The sequence below is a fragment of the Cottoperca gobio genome, chromosome 18 (assembly GCF_900634415.1).
Source record: "Cottoperca gobio chromosome 18, fCotGob3.1, whole genome shotgun sequence".
NCBI lineage: Eukaryota > Metazoa > Chordata > Actinopteri > Perciformes > Bovichtidae > Cottoperca > Cottoperca gobio.
Window position 1 is genome coordinate 13,602,143 of NC_041372.1, and position 12,686 is coordinate 13,614,828.

At 43.1% G+C, this 12,686-nt stretch overlaps 1 protein-coding gene across 4 annotated transcripts in view; it reads left to right on the forward strand.

Moving 5' to 3' along the window:
• Positions 1–12,686, forward strand: part of arhgap36 (Rho GTPase activating protein 36) — a 34,355-nt gene that overhangs the window by 3,444 nt on the left and 18,225 nt on the right. Inside the window, exon 1 of one of the 4 annotated variants that reach the window (XM_029455054.1) lies at positions 9,632–9,781. The exons of the other annotated variants lie outside the window; for them this stretch is intronic. The gene's annotated coding sequence lies outside the window, so the exon portion shown is untranslated. Of the gene's footprint in view, positions 1–9,631; positions 9,782–12,686 lie in introns of those variants that run through there. 4 annotated transcript variants of the gene reach the window in all.

Here is a 12,686-nt window from a genome sequence, read left to right on the forward strand (position 1 = left end):
GTGGTGGTTTTCAACGTGTGAACATTTGCAGATTTGTGATTTCTGCATGCATTCTCCTCTGTCTGAAAGGATTACTGCTGTCCTGGGACGACCTTTAAAAAGTTGTTATGACAAAACCACAGGATTCCCACTTCTTGACGCTCAGTGTTGAGTAAATCTGGCGGCGGGAAAGAAAACCGTGGAAACATGGACGAGACTGTTTCCATCTTTCTCTTTTCTCATTCCTTTGCTCTCTTTGTGTGAAGTGAGTCAGAAATTCATTTTTGATGTTGTACTTGGCATCTCTGCGTTGCCCCTCGATCCACATGTCAGCGTTTAGGACGTGATGATGGATCTTCTGCTAACATCAGCGTCGGGCTGATTTACTGACTCCTGAGGCTGGAGGATCGCTCTGGTCCTTGGATCTCTGACGCTCCCTGAGATCCTGACGCTAGTTCAGCCACAAGCGTCATCAGAGGAGCAATCACACTGAGCTGCACCACCCTGCAACGAGTATCATGGGTGGTGATGGCCTAGTGGTCTAGTGGTTCAATACCAGGCTGCCACCATTGTGCCCCTGAGCAAGGCACTTAACCCTGAGGAGACTCTCCCTGTACTTAGTTCAATGTAAGTCGCTCTGGATAAGAACAAGAAGGGAATAAGAGCTGATTCTGAGAGATGTGTTGAGTTCAAAGCAGAAGAAAGGCATCATGGGAAAGGTAGGAACTCATTAAGTTGTTCAAGAGAACAGTAATAAATAAATGTGAGCGATCCTCTGAACGTTTGGAGGACGCACGTCAGACCTGCTTAGCATTTCCAACGTTTCCTGTCTGTTCCCTGTAGAGGAGTCCCCAAAATGTCCCAACACGGCCTTCATGCTGAGATGGACGGTCGTGTCCGGTGGGGGGCAGGGTCAGAGCTGTCACCACCGTCACAATTCCTTTTATCTTTTTTGTCATTCTGCTTTATAACCGCAACACTTTGTGATTACTCTGCATCCTTGTAAACTGATGTGCATCCGGCTCCTACAGGCTGTTCTCAGTCACTATTCAAACTTACACCTGCGGAAAGTAATGCACTATAACTTGTATAACGTCTAGATGCAAAAGTGTCCTAAAAGTACAAGAAGCTGCGTATTCGTCCTCTTTTCTCTACTCTTTTCTTGTTTCCTCCCCACTTCTCTCTGGTTTATATCACAAATAAATGCCTCGTATGAACCTGCAGAGAGGAAATGCTGTCTGTATCTCAGTGTTCTGTGATGCTGCAGAACATTTACACAACAACGTGCGTCGTGCAGATGGTGATTACATCATCTCTCTCTTTGGTGGAGGTGAAAGTGAAGAAGATCAAACGCACCGGCTGCGGATTAATGTTTTCTACTTTACATGAGTTAAGTACGTCTTCTAAAACGTGGAGGTTTGTGCTGTGTATTTGTCTCTCAGTGAGTTTATTACAGACACGTTACCGCACAATAATCAACCGGAAGTGAGGCAAACATTCTTCCTGTTATCAGATTTTAAAGAAAATAAGTAAATGTAAAATGCAGCAATTTGCATTTTGAGTTAACGTGGAACTTTGTCTGATTTTGATAAAATAGCATTTGACTTTGACCCCCGTGGTGTTGAATCAGCTGCCTCGTGTCCTCGTCAGGGTTTCAATCCAACATTGCAACTGAGGGAGGTCAAAGGTCACAGATGGACCAGCATCACTGCAGCTGGGCCTCATTTCCCAAAAGCGTCGTAACTGCAGACTTTCTTGGAAAAGATTAGAAACCAACTCGACAGAAGACTCGGAGCATCTTAAGAAGCTCCAGATTCTGCAGGAGGAAGTTCTTTGGTGTTTTTGTTCAGTTCAGTTTATACTTCGGTCACTTCAAGGTTCATTAAACGCAGCGCACCTGATATGAAGAGGTATTAATCTCTTCTGGTTTAAACGTTCCTGTATTTTCTTCTTACTTGCACCTTAAATAAAACCCCACTTGTGCAGTTCTGCTGAGCTATAAGGAGCTGTTGTTGTTTTGATTCTTTTCTATTGTGTTGTCAGCATCAGTTTTCTCTTAAAGAACACCGCCTCTTTAAATCTCTATATGTTTCCTTCCCAGCTCCAAAAACCAGACGGACAGTTAGCAAATAGCTGGTGAACATAATTGAGCGTTTAGCAGCTTAAGAGCCTGAACTTTCCCTCGGGGGTTGGAGACCAGAAACAGCTTTGACTCCAGCTGAATGATGGAGCAACCGTTTGCTAACAAGTTCGCAATATCAACTTCTGCTGCCCCCAAGTGGCTTAAGTTAAGTAAGAAACAAAGTCTGGTCTCGTGTTCGTCGTTAACCCGACTGTCCATCAACGTCACAAGGACCAACAAAGGAATATCGGAGCGAGTAGGAATCTATACAAGATGAGCAGACAAAGTAACTTCTGTGTCCATAAAGAAGATTTATGTTCCTGGAGGTCCTTTGAGACTGGGATGCACTCAACACTCGCATCATGTGGAACTTTCAACCCAAAAAAGAAAACCTTCTTATGATTAGTCTTGTTTCTTTCTGGGACAGCAGTATGAGGATATGATTACTGAAGAAGTGCTTTGATATATATTTCTCCCCAGGCCAGATTCCCCAAAGTGCTCTTCAAAAATGAAATAAGTTTCTTTGTTCTATCGACTTTGTAGAGTTGATTTTAGGAATAAGGACCTTCGGGAGACGAGATGTCTTTTCATTTGCAATTTTGGCGACATAAGTGTTCATGTAATGTTGAGGAGAACATGCATTGATGTAGAAGACACCAGAGAATCAGGGAGGACACGATCCTGTTTGTAGTTTGTAGATATCTCAACAACTATGGGACGCATTGTTGTACATTCATGGTACCTTTACGGCTTTCCTAACCCTTCCTCTAGCGCCACCATGAGGTTGACATTTTGGGTTTTGACTGAAATATCCCAACAACTGCTGGTTGGATTGTCCTAAAGTCTGATATGATAATTGAAGATCCCGAGATGATGGCGACCAAATCCTCCAGCATAGCTTTTTATTTATTCAGTGTAGCATCCTAACATCTACTGGAAGGGTTGTCCCCAATTTGAACAGACATCCCTGGTTCCCAGACGATGAACGGTACCACCTTAAATGATCCACTGAATTCTTCTTGTCACCAGTTAGCTGCCATTTTTCTTTCGAGTGAAATGTGTCAACAACAATTGGATGGTTATGGCATAAATAGACGTTCATGTTCCCCACAACCATGACCGGTCGAACCAGACACCCCAGCGCGTTCACTTCGCTCTGTGTCGACCAATCGGCTCGCCACTCCCTCACTACGAGTGGGACCCAGATTCCCCTCAAACAAAACCCGCCTGTTTGCTATCCTGGCTCCAAAATGGTGGAACTTCCTCCCCATTGATGTCAGGACAGCAGACGGTCTTCACACCTTCTGCAGACTGAACACTCACCTGTGTCGACTGCACCTCGACCAATGAAGAACTAACTGTTCTTTGTATGTTGCACTTGTATTGGTTTGGCTTGTTTATAGCTAATAGTTGAATTTGTATTCTACCTGTTTCTGTATGTTGCACTTCAAACAGGCTTATTAGAAGCCTGTTCACTTATACGATTGTATTTGAAGCTATTGTACTTACAAGATTCTTGCTGTTCGGAGTTGTATCTTCATGATTGTTTGCACTTCTTGTACGTCGCTTTGGACAAAAGCGTCAGCTAAATGAACTGTAATGTAATAACTTCAACGTCAACTTTTCTTCTAGCGCCATCTTTAAATTCACATTCTTTAAATTCCTGCAAAACTGCCCAGCGGCCTCAGAGGTTTTTAGATCTAACTAGCATATGTTAGCATACTAGCGAGCTAAACTTTAATGGCAACCATTCAGTGGTTTTCAGATTTTCAGTTGGTTTCAAACAATGCGAGATGCTGCTCAATCCTGCACACTGCCCCTTTTTAAATACAACACTTGAGTCAATGTAACATGGAACTATTTAGAGTATAAAATATGAGGATGTTTTCAAGAGGGTGGAAGCTGTCACAGTGATGGTGGTGATGAACACGATGATGATGGGTGTGGACATCAACGTCCTGTTTAGAGAAGAAAGAGAGAGACATGTTATCGATATCCTCGCTGGGATCTTGTTTCCTCTGTTGGCGTTGGCATTTCCTCTTCTCCTTTTTCCTAAAATCCTCCGGGTGAAACAAACGGAGAGAACATGATACACTAAAAGATGATGGGGAGGCGTACAGTAAAAATTATATTGTAGCGAGAGACACCCGAAGAGGATGGAGGAAGAGAGAGGAGACGTTGTGGAAATCTTTATCTAAATAATAATAATCTTTATTTGTATAGCACCTTTCATACAGGAATTGCAGCCCAAAGCGCTTCACAGCATAAACATAACAATTAGTACAAGATTAGACAGAATAAGAGCATTTACAGTACAATAATCACAGTGTTGATGTACATGAGTCTGAAGTACCATTAAAAATAGTATAAAAATAGCAGAATTAAAATAGTAATTAATATATTATAAAATAGCAGAATTAAAATAGTATAATTAAAATAGCAGAATTAAGATAGTAATTAATATATTATAAAATAGCAGAATTAAAATAAATAAATTGTGGAAAAAAAGTTGTGCCAGTTTATTAGGGTCATTGTAGATGTAAAAAAAAGAAAAACAAGTGCGGACCTGACGGAGAGGAGTAATTCTGTGAGGAAAAAAACCTAATTTACAAGATGTCCTCATGCTCCTGACGATCTACTGATACAGAAGGACTCTGTGACTCCTCCAGTCTCTCTGTCTGCAGGAAAACATGAAGGTGAAACTGCCAAGAACGCTACAATTACTGCTGCCCCAGGTGTGTTATATATACATATAGGCCTATATATGTGTGTGTGTGTGTGTGTGTGTGTGTGTGTGTGTGTGTGTGTGTGTGTGTGTGTGTGTGTGTGTGCAAGCAACAATACTGGTTCGCTTCACACGTCAAGCCCAGAGCTTAAATATCTGTTCTTTATGCGAGTGTCTGTAAAAGAGTGCAAGTAATTACATCTGCTCCTGTTTTCCAAGAAGCTTGTAGGTCAGTCATTTTACAGGAGTTATAAGCTTAAGGAGTCGTCTGACTACTTTGTAATTTCCCGTTTCTCCACTTAAAAACAATCCGGTTTGGACTCTCGCTCAGCTGTTTGGAATTGCAAAGAGGCCAAAAAGAATTCAGTGAACGCAGTTTAAAGTAAAGTGTTTGTTCTTCAGTGGATATACAGCTTTTATTTGGAAGTCAAAGGTTGGTGTGTGTGTCCTTGGATGTGCTTTTTTAAAGGTAGAAATCCACGGTGGATATCTTTTCTATGAAGCTCTACCATTTTTAAAAAGGGTCATTTGAGACTTACGTTTAATTCCTGTCTTATGCCAAAGTGTATATTACAAATTAAAGCTTATATTGTTCTGTTGTCAGGGTAGAACAGCCTCTGAAACAGCATGTGGGACATCGTGTCAAATCAAATGTATTTGTTTAGCCCAATATCACAAATTATACATTTGTCTCAGTGTTTACAGACTGTACAGGTTACAACACCCTCTGTCCTTAGACCCTCTGTCCTTAGACCCTCAGTCCTTAGACCCTCAGTCCTTAGACCCTCTGTCCTTAGACCCTCTGTCCTTAGACCCTCTGTCCTCAGACCCTCAGTCCTTAGACCCTCTATCCTTAGACCCTCTGTCCTTAGACCCTCGCATCGCACAAGGAAACACTTCCTAAAAGAAACCCCATAATTAAAGGGGGAAAATGTAAGAAACCTCAGGGAGAGACTGAGGAGGGATCCCTCTCCCAGGACGGACAGACGTGCAATAGATGTCGTGTGTACAGGATAAACAACATAGTACAAATACAACATTTAACAGAACTGATGTTGTGTTGAAAGAGAGAAAGTTTGGATGAATCCAGGAAAATGTCAAAAAGGCTTCCCGGTGTCCAGCAGGACCAGGGCAGCAGGCGCAGCCACGATTCATGATCCTGACGTAAACTTTATCTGTGGCAACCTGCCACATGAGACACAGAAACTCCGGGGATGATGCCCCGGCTGATGAGTTAGTAACATACATTTACATAAATGCATACAGATAGAGAGGGAGAAGAAGAGAGGGAGGGGAGGAGAGAGGAAGAGAAGGAGGAGAGCAGGGAGGTCTAAGCCTATAGCAGCATAACTAGGGCCTGATCCAGGGCAAGCCTGAGCCAGCCCTAACTATAAGCTTTATCAAAAAGGAAAGTCTTTAGCGTGCTCTTAAATGTGGAGAGGGTGTCTCCCTCCCGAACACAAACTGGAAGCTGGTTCCACTGGAGAGGAGCTTGATAGCTGAAGGCTCTGGCTCCCATTGTACTCTTAGAGACTCTAGGAACTACAAGTAACCCTGCAGTCTGGGAGCGTAATGCTCTAATTGGTTTATAAGGTACTATGAGATCTTTAAGATATGCTGGAGCCTGATCATTAATTGCTTTGTAAGTCAGGTGAAGGATTTTGATCATCATGTCATGGGAGACTAAACACAGTGGAAACTGTGACATACAGTTTGAGGGATCAAATGTGCAGTCAGAGAAACACACACATAATTACTGGCTCGTACATGTTTCTTATCTATTAATCGTTATTTTCACAACATGTCTGAGCAGGACTCGTGTGTGCTGCATGAAGTTTATGTAGAGGACACACGGAGAATATGAACTAAGCACATTTAGGTACAAATTTGAGTTTGTACTTTACTTGAGTATTTCCATTTTGTGCACCGTGCTACTTCTACTCCACTACATCTCAGACATGTGTAGTGCAGTCAAAACTTCCTCTTCCTGTCCAGTTAAACTATGTGTCTCCAGATGATGTTGAGTGTTTGTGATGAGCTGAAGTGTTTCCTCCTCCTTCAGATAAATAAAGCCTCTTGGATCAGATGGAAGATGCATCGTCACAAAGCTGAAAACATGTTTTTCTGAAATGTCTCATGACTTATTAGACGCGTGGTTCAAACGTCACAACATGTGATGATATAGAATCTGAGGCGTTGTGTAGATTAAACTACCAACAGGATGTAAAGGAGGGGAAACATCTGCAGCAGTATTATTAATCTAGAAACATCATATATATATAATAGTAAAACACTGATGGGAACATTTTACTGCACACTGAATACTTTACTTTAAGTACATTTTGCTCATAATACTTGCATACTTCTACTTTAGTGAGGTTTTGAATGCAGGAGTGTTTCACAGTGTGGTATTAAATACTTCACCACTGCCAGAAACAATTTAGAGTCCGAGCTGCTGTTATTAGTAGTTTTGTTTAACACAGTTGAAGGATTACATAAGAAGTTAACGTAATTTAACGTAACTCGAGGATTTAGTTTTTTTTATTCCTGAAAACTTGACATTTTAGAGTTTTTATTCAGATTAATTAAAGACTTTTAAAGGTTTTTAATGCTCGTCTCATCTTCTAATGAGGTCATTCATAAAACGCAAGCAAAAAAAAAATCCACTAGAAAAAAAAACTAGACGGCAATATTTTAAACGGGCGACTGACTGTTTTTCCTGGCCACGGTCAGGGTCCTTGAACACAACACGAGTGGAACGTGTCATCACGTGGTCACGTCATGTCAAACTTCAATATTAAACGAGACGGTCGTTGACGTCAGTGAACGCAGCGTGGCGAGTGTAAACAGAGAAAGATGGATGCAGAATGTCGCACTTTCTAGGAGAAATGGACGAACGATTATTTCTTTGTGGAAGTAAAAGGCCAGTGTGTCGAGTTTGTGCGGCGATAATCTCAAGTGTTATTACTGCACGAAACATGCCGAACTGCACGAGCTGAAAGGACGAGTGCGTTTGGATAAAGAGTTCGGCCCAACAAGCAGCTCTCTGCAGAGCGGAACATACACACATGGAGAGATAGAGAGGTAGACCCCCACACCAAGAACACACTGTTCCACCACTGCTGTGCAGTTATCACTGCCATGTGCAATACTCACTTTATTTATATCACTTGGTACTTATATTATGTTTTATTCTATTTAATTATTGTTTACTGCCTTTTTACTTCATATGTTCTTCTGCTGTGACGAGATAAATGTCCCCGTTGTGAGACTAATAAAGGAGTTCTGATAAAACAAAGATACAGGATACAAAAGTTGCTTTTTTGCATTTAACATAAAGAAAAATGAAATGAACGAGCTGCGTCTTAAAACAAATGCAGAGGTTATGAGTTCAATAATTAGTACGGCCCTCGAAGGATGTTGTAAAAAATAAAATGGCCCTTGATAGGAACAAGGTTCCCCCCCCCCCCCCCCTGCTCTAATGAATGAATCAGTTTGTCTTGTAGTCCACAGTTCAGACTGTAGGGGGCGGTGTAGTCATTGAAGTGTCGTTGTGACATCCAGCTTCAAAAGTGTGTGTGTGTGTGTGTGTGTCATCCATCCTGTTTTTAAGCAGATGGTCAGTCAGCACACACAGTTTTGGGGACACAAGACACACACACACACACGTCATGTCACTCTTCACACCTTTTTTTGACCTGGATACGTATGGCGACGTTACAGGAAGTGAGGAGTATCAAAGACGATGGGGAGAAGCAGGAAGCGAGCGGTGTTGTGTGTGTGTGTGATATCAATGGGAAAAGGACAGGCCACGGGGTCAAAGGTCAAGATTATTTCTGCTGTAATAAGCACGTAACGTGAGATGATCAGGGTCATGAAATCATGAGACTCTGTCGGGGTCAAAAGGTCGCAGTGTTATACGTTTTAGCTGCTGTTGTTTTAGGCCTCACAACGAGAGTGCTGACAGACATTTTCCAGGCTTGTTCACACACACACACACACACACACACACACACACACACACACACACACACACACACACACACACACACACACACACTCTGGTCTCTGCACAGCTGTTGAAATGAATCAGAAGTGCAGGCTGCTCTTCATGGCATTGTGTACATTTGGTTTTGCTCCTTTTTTTAATTGATGATCTTTATTGTTTTGTTTATTTGCTCTATTTATATTTGCATTTTTTCCTACTTCCCGTTGTTTTAATCCTCCTCCCCTCTCGGCCTCTTACCTCGTCCTCTATTCTCTCCTCCCCAGCCTCCTCTTGTTTCTGCCTCCACATACCTTTCTCTCCTTCCTTGCCTCCTATTCTCCACATCATCTACATTTCTGCCTCCTTCCCCACTTACTCCCCCCTGTGTACCATTCTTGTTCTCTACCTCACCTCATCATCTTCCCTCCTTCCTCCCTTCCTAACTCTTATCTTGCACCTCTGTGTTTACTCCTTTGCTTGCTCCTCTTTCCTTCCTTATCCGCTCGATTCCCTCTTATCCCTCCCTACTTTCCTTCTCTGCCTCCCTTCTTTCTTGCTCCCTTAAATCCTTCCTACCTAATGTTGTTGCTCTCTTCCTCCTCTCCTTCCCTACATCCTCATTTCCCGTTTATATCGCCACCTTCTTCCTGTTTCCTACATCTATCCCGCTTCCACTCTCTCCCTTCTTTCTCTCTCTCCTCCCCTCTCCCTTGTGTTTATGTTCTGAGCTACTGGAAGTAAAGTCAGTACGCAGCACTCCTCCTCCTCTCTTAATCTCCCTCCCTCCCTCCCTCTCTCTAACTCCCTCGTTCACTTGCTACTTTACCTCAGAGCTGCTGGTGGATTCAGCTCTGTTCAGACACTTAAATGCATCTCTGAGCACCAAGTCTGTAAAAACAAGGCTGAGGAATCTGCACGCACCGATCGCAGGGGATTTTAATTGAGAGAAAGTGACACACGGATACAGGTACAGTGTGTGAAAGTGTGTGTTTATCCGAGAGCGTGTGTCAAGTGCACTTAAACGTCCCAGGCTCTGCTGCGTGTCACACTTACAGCTGTTTATTTGTTGCCGTCCCTGTAGAAAGGTTGACGGATGACTGTTTTGTGTCTGAACCAGAACGCTACAGAAACCCAGAGCAGACTGTTAAAAGTGTAAAGCAGACGATACTTTAGAGACATGAATGACAAATGATGCTGAGTTTCAATGGAGTCAAACACTGAAGATAAAGTCAAAGTCTTTCCTTGTATATGAAATAAGATTAAAGTGTTTTTGTGGGTGGCTGCACGTTTCAGTGTCGGCGCCTTTTGCATACTAATGCGTGCACAGATCCGTTGTGATGTGTTGTCCTGAGAGCATCCTAATGAGGCTGGACGCCGCTCCTGATTTAATGTGACTGAATAACGAGAAGACGATGTTCCTTCATTAGAGAGCAGCGCGGCGCCACCGCAGGAGTCCAGCACATTAATTCTGTGAAACAAAACGTAATGGATTAGTTTCTTCACGCATGAGAAACACGTTTGAATGAATGCATCTTAAAGTGTCCTTGTGAGCACTGATGGGGAGGACTACAGGTCACAGCTTCTGCACGAGTGCGATACAGAGTCGAGTGTAAACTTATTGTACGTCACCGACGAAGCAGCAGCGCCTTCAGGGCGGCACGAGGAGGAGAGCTTCCTACATGATGAGAAATCATTCACACAGAGAACACAACGTCTGATTATCTACCAAGAAAATCAGATACGATTTCTTATCTACAAGTTTCTTTGCTGCACTGAGATGTGGAGATATGAATGAAGGAAGCGACGCTTTATAAAAGAAATGCACGCAGACAGAAAGGAAGGCAGGTAAACAAGGGGGCGAGGGGGGGGAGCATCTGTTTGCCATCAGAGCACATTTCTTTGTATCTCTTCATCAGGCGAGAGCTACACAAACACACTTTCTCTTGCACATACAAAGTGCACGCAAACACTTTTTATTGAAGTTTGAGCCCTGAAGCTAAAGGATCACATTTTATTCCATAATTATCTTTATTAAAAGCAGCGCAAAGAAGAAAAACAACAAGGGTTAGCAGGTGCTGGAGGTCACGTGTAAAGAGTACGTCTCTGTAGGAAGTGTAGAACCAGACGTACCGCAGAGCTTTGCTTCATCGCACCTCGTCTCCGCCATCTTCCCGTCATGTGGTTTGAATTGTTTCCCTTCCTGGAACTGACTTCACCCACGAGTGGACAGAACGTCCAAAGAGAAAGGATCTGTTCTCCAATAGTTGAATCTACTTTGAGGTTTCATCTTGCCGTGACGGTCACAGATCTACAAACACATCCAGAGTGACTCGGCGTTCAAGGCGTCACATGTGGGAGCAGGGAAGGCGTTCATGATACGGGGAACATTCATCAGATGACACATCTGTTTTATGTTGATGGATTCGTTGTGAAAGCAGGATGTTGTATGATCTGGGTAAGGATGTTGTAAATGCTCAAATGGATCATGTGGAGAAGTTACCGTGAGCTGCTGGTGATACCAGAACAATATGGATAAAATAAATAGTTAAACTGGTTGTACACATCCTACTCACACATATAAGACACTAAGGTCCTGTCACAGCCTACATGTCGAGACTCCATAAAGAAAATCTTGGCAAACGGCCCCAAAAAACCCGTCGAAGACAGTTCTTACAAAGCTCTCGAGAGAAGACGCACCCTGGGAACATGTAGGGATAGATGTAGGGAAATGTGCGCTTTATTTCCTGAGATATAAATAAGCACATCTGTTGCAGAGAGATAAAGTATAGGTTTACTGTCTCTAAACAGCGTGAGTCCTAAATGTCCCTTCTCTCCTCTCTTAGCGTTGTCCTTCACTGAGCCATGTTTGCTTTGAGACCTCGTGTGTCGCCCGGCCTCACCAGCAGCGCTCCTCCAGTTTCACCGCAGTCGCACTGTCTGGTTACGTTTAGCGTTAAGGCCAAACCAATTTTCTCCAATCACGATATGCGGTGTGGGCTGAGGCCGGCTCGATTATAGACGTGAGATCGGCCGACACATGTGGAAGAACACGCATACAGAGGAACGCAGTCATTGCAAAGGTCACCAAGTCCATATCAAGATCTCGATGTGGCTTCACGCTGGTTGTTGTACGTGCGTACGGTTTGTCACCTTTAGAACCAAGAAATGACGCTCTTTGTGTCTTTACGAGTCTTTTAGAAAATGAAAAGCTGAATTAGTTAGCACTAACTAACGTTCGCTTCTCTTCAGTGCCGATCTGTTCGTGCAGCACTTTGTTTAGGCTGCATGATGGAGACGAGAGACTAAACACCCAACGTAGCTGCATCTGCTGAGTCATTAATGTTATTTATATCTTCTTATTGCCTTAGCGTCAAGTGTTGAGGCCACATAGAGGGTCACATGCCGCTTTGTTGAGAGTTCCTACATGTTCTTGTAGTCGAGTGAGTAAGTAAAGCCCCAACATGTAGGATCTGACTTGTTCTGGTTGATGCCTTTGTTGACTTTCCTTGAAGGAAGGAAGGAAGGAAGGAAGGAAGGAAGGAAGGAAGGAAGGAAGGAAGGAAGGAAGGAAGGAAGGAAGGAAGGAAGGAAGGAAGGAAGGAAGGAAGGAAGGAAGGAGTGGATTTAGTTGATTTATTTACATGCTTTCGGGCAAAATTCCTCAGACTTAAGGCTCATGGTTTCTCAATATGTTTCTACACACACTACACACACACACTCATGTCTGTCTGACAGGGTGAACTGGTGGTGAAACACGCACCTCAGATCTGGAGTCTGCTTCTTGTTAACTTGTGACCGCTGCATCAAACACTCAGTCACTTTGTTTTCCCTCGTTCTCTTTGATTCTGCTCCGTCCTGTTGTTCACCTCGTC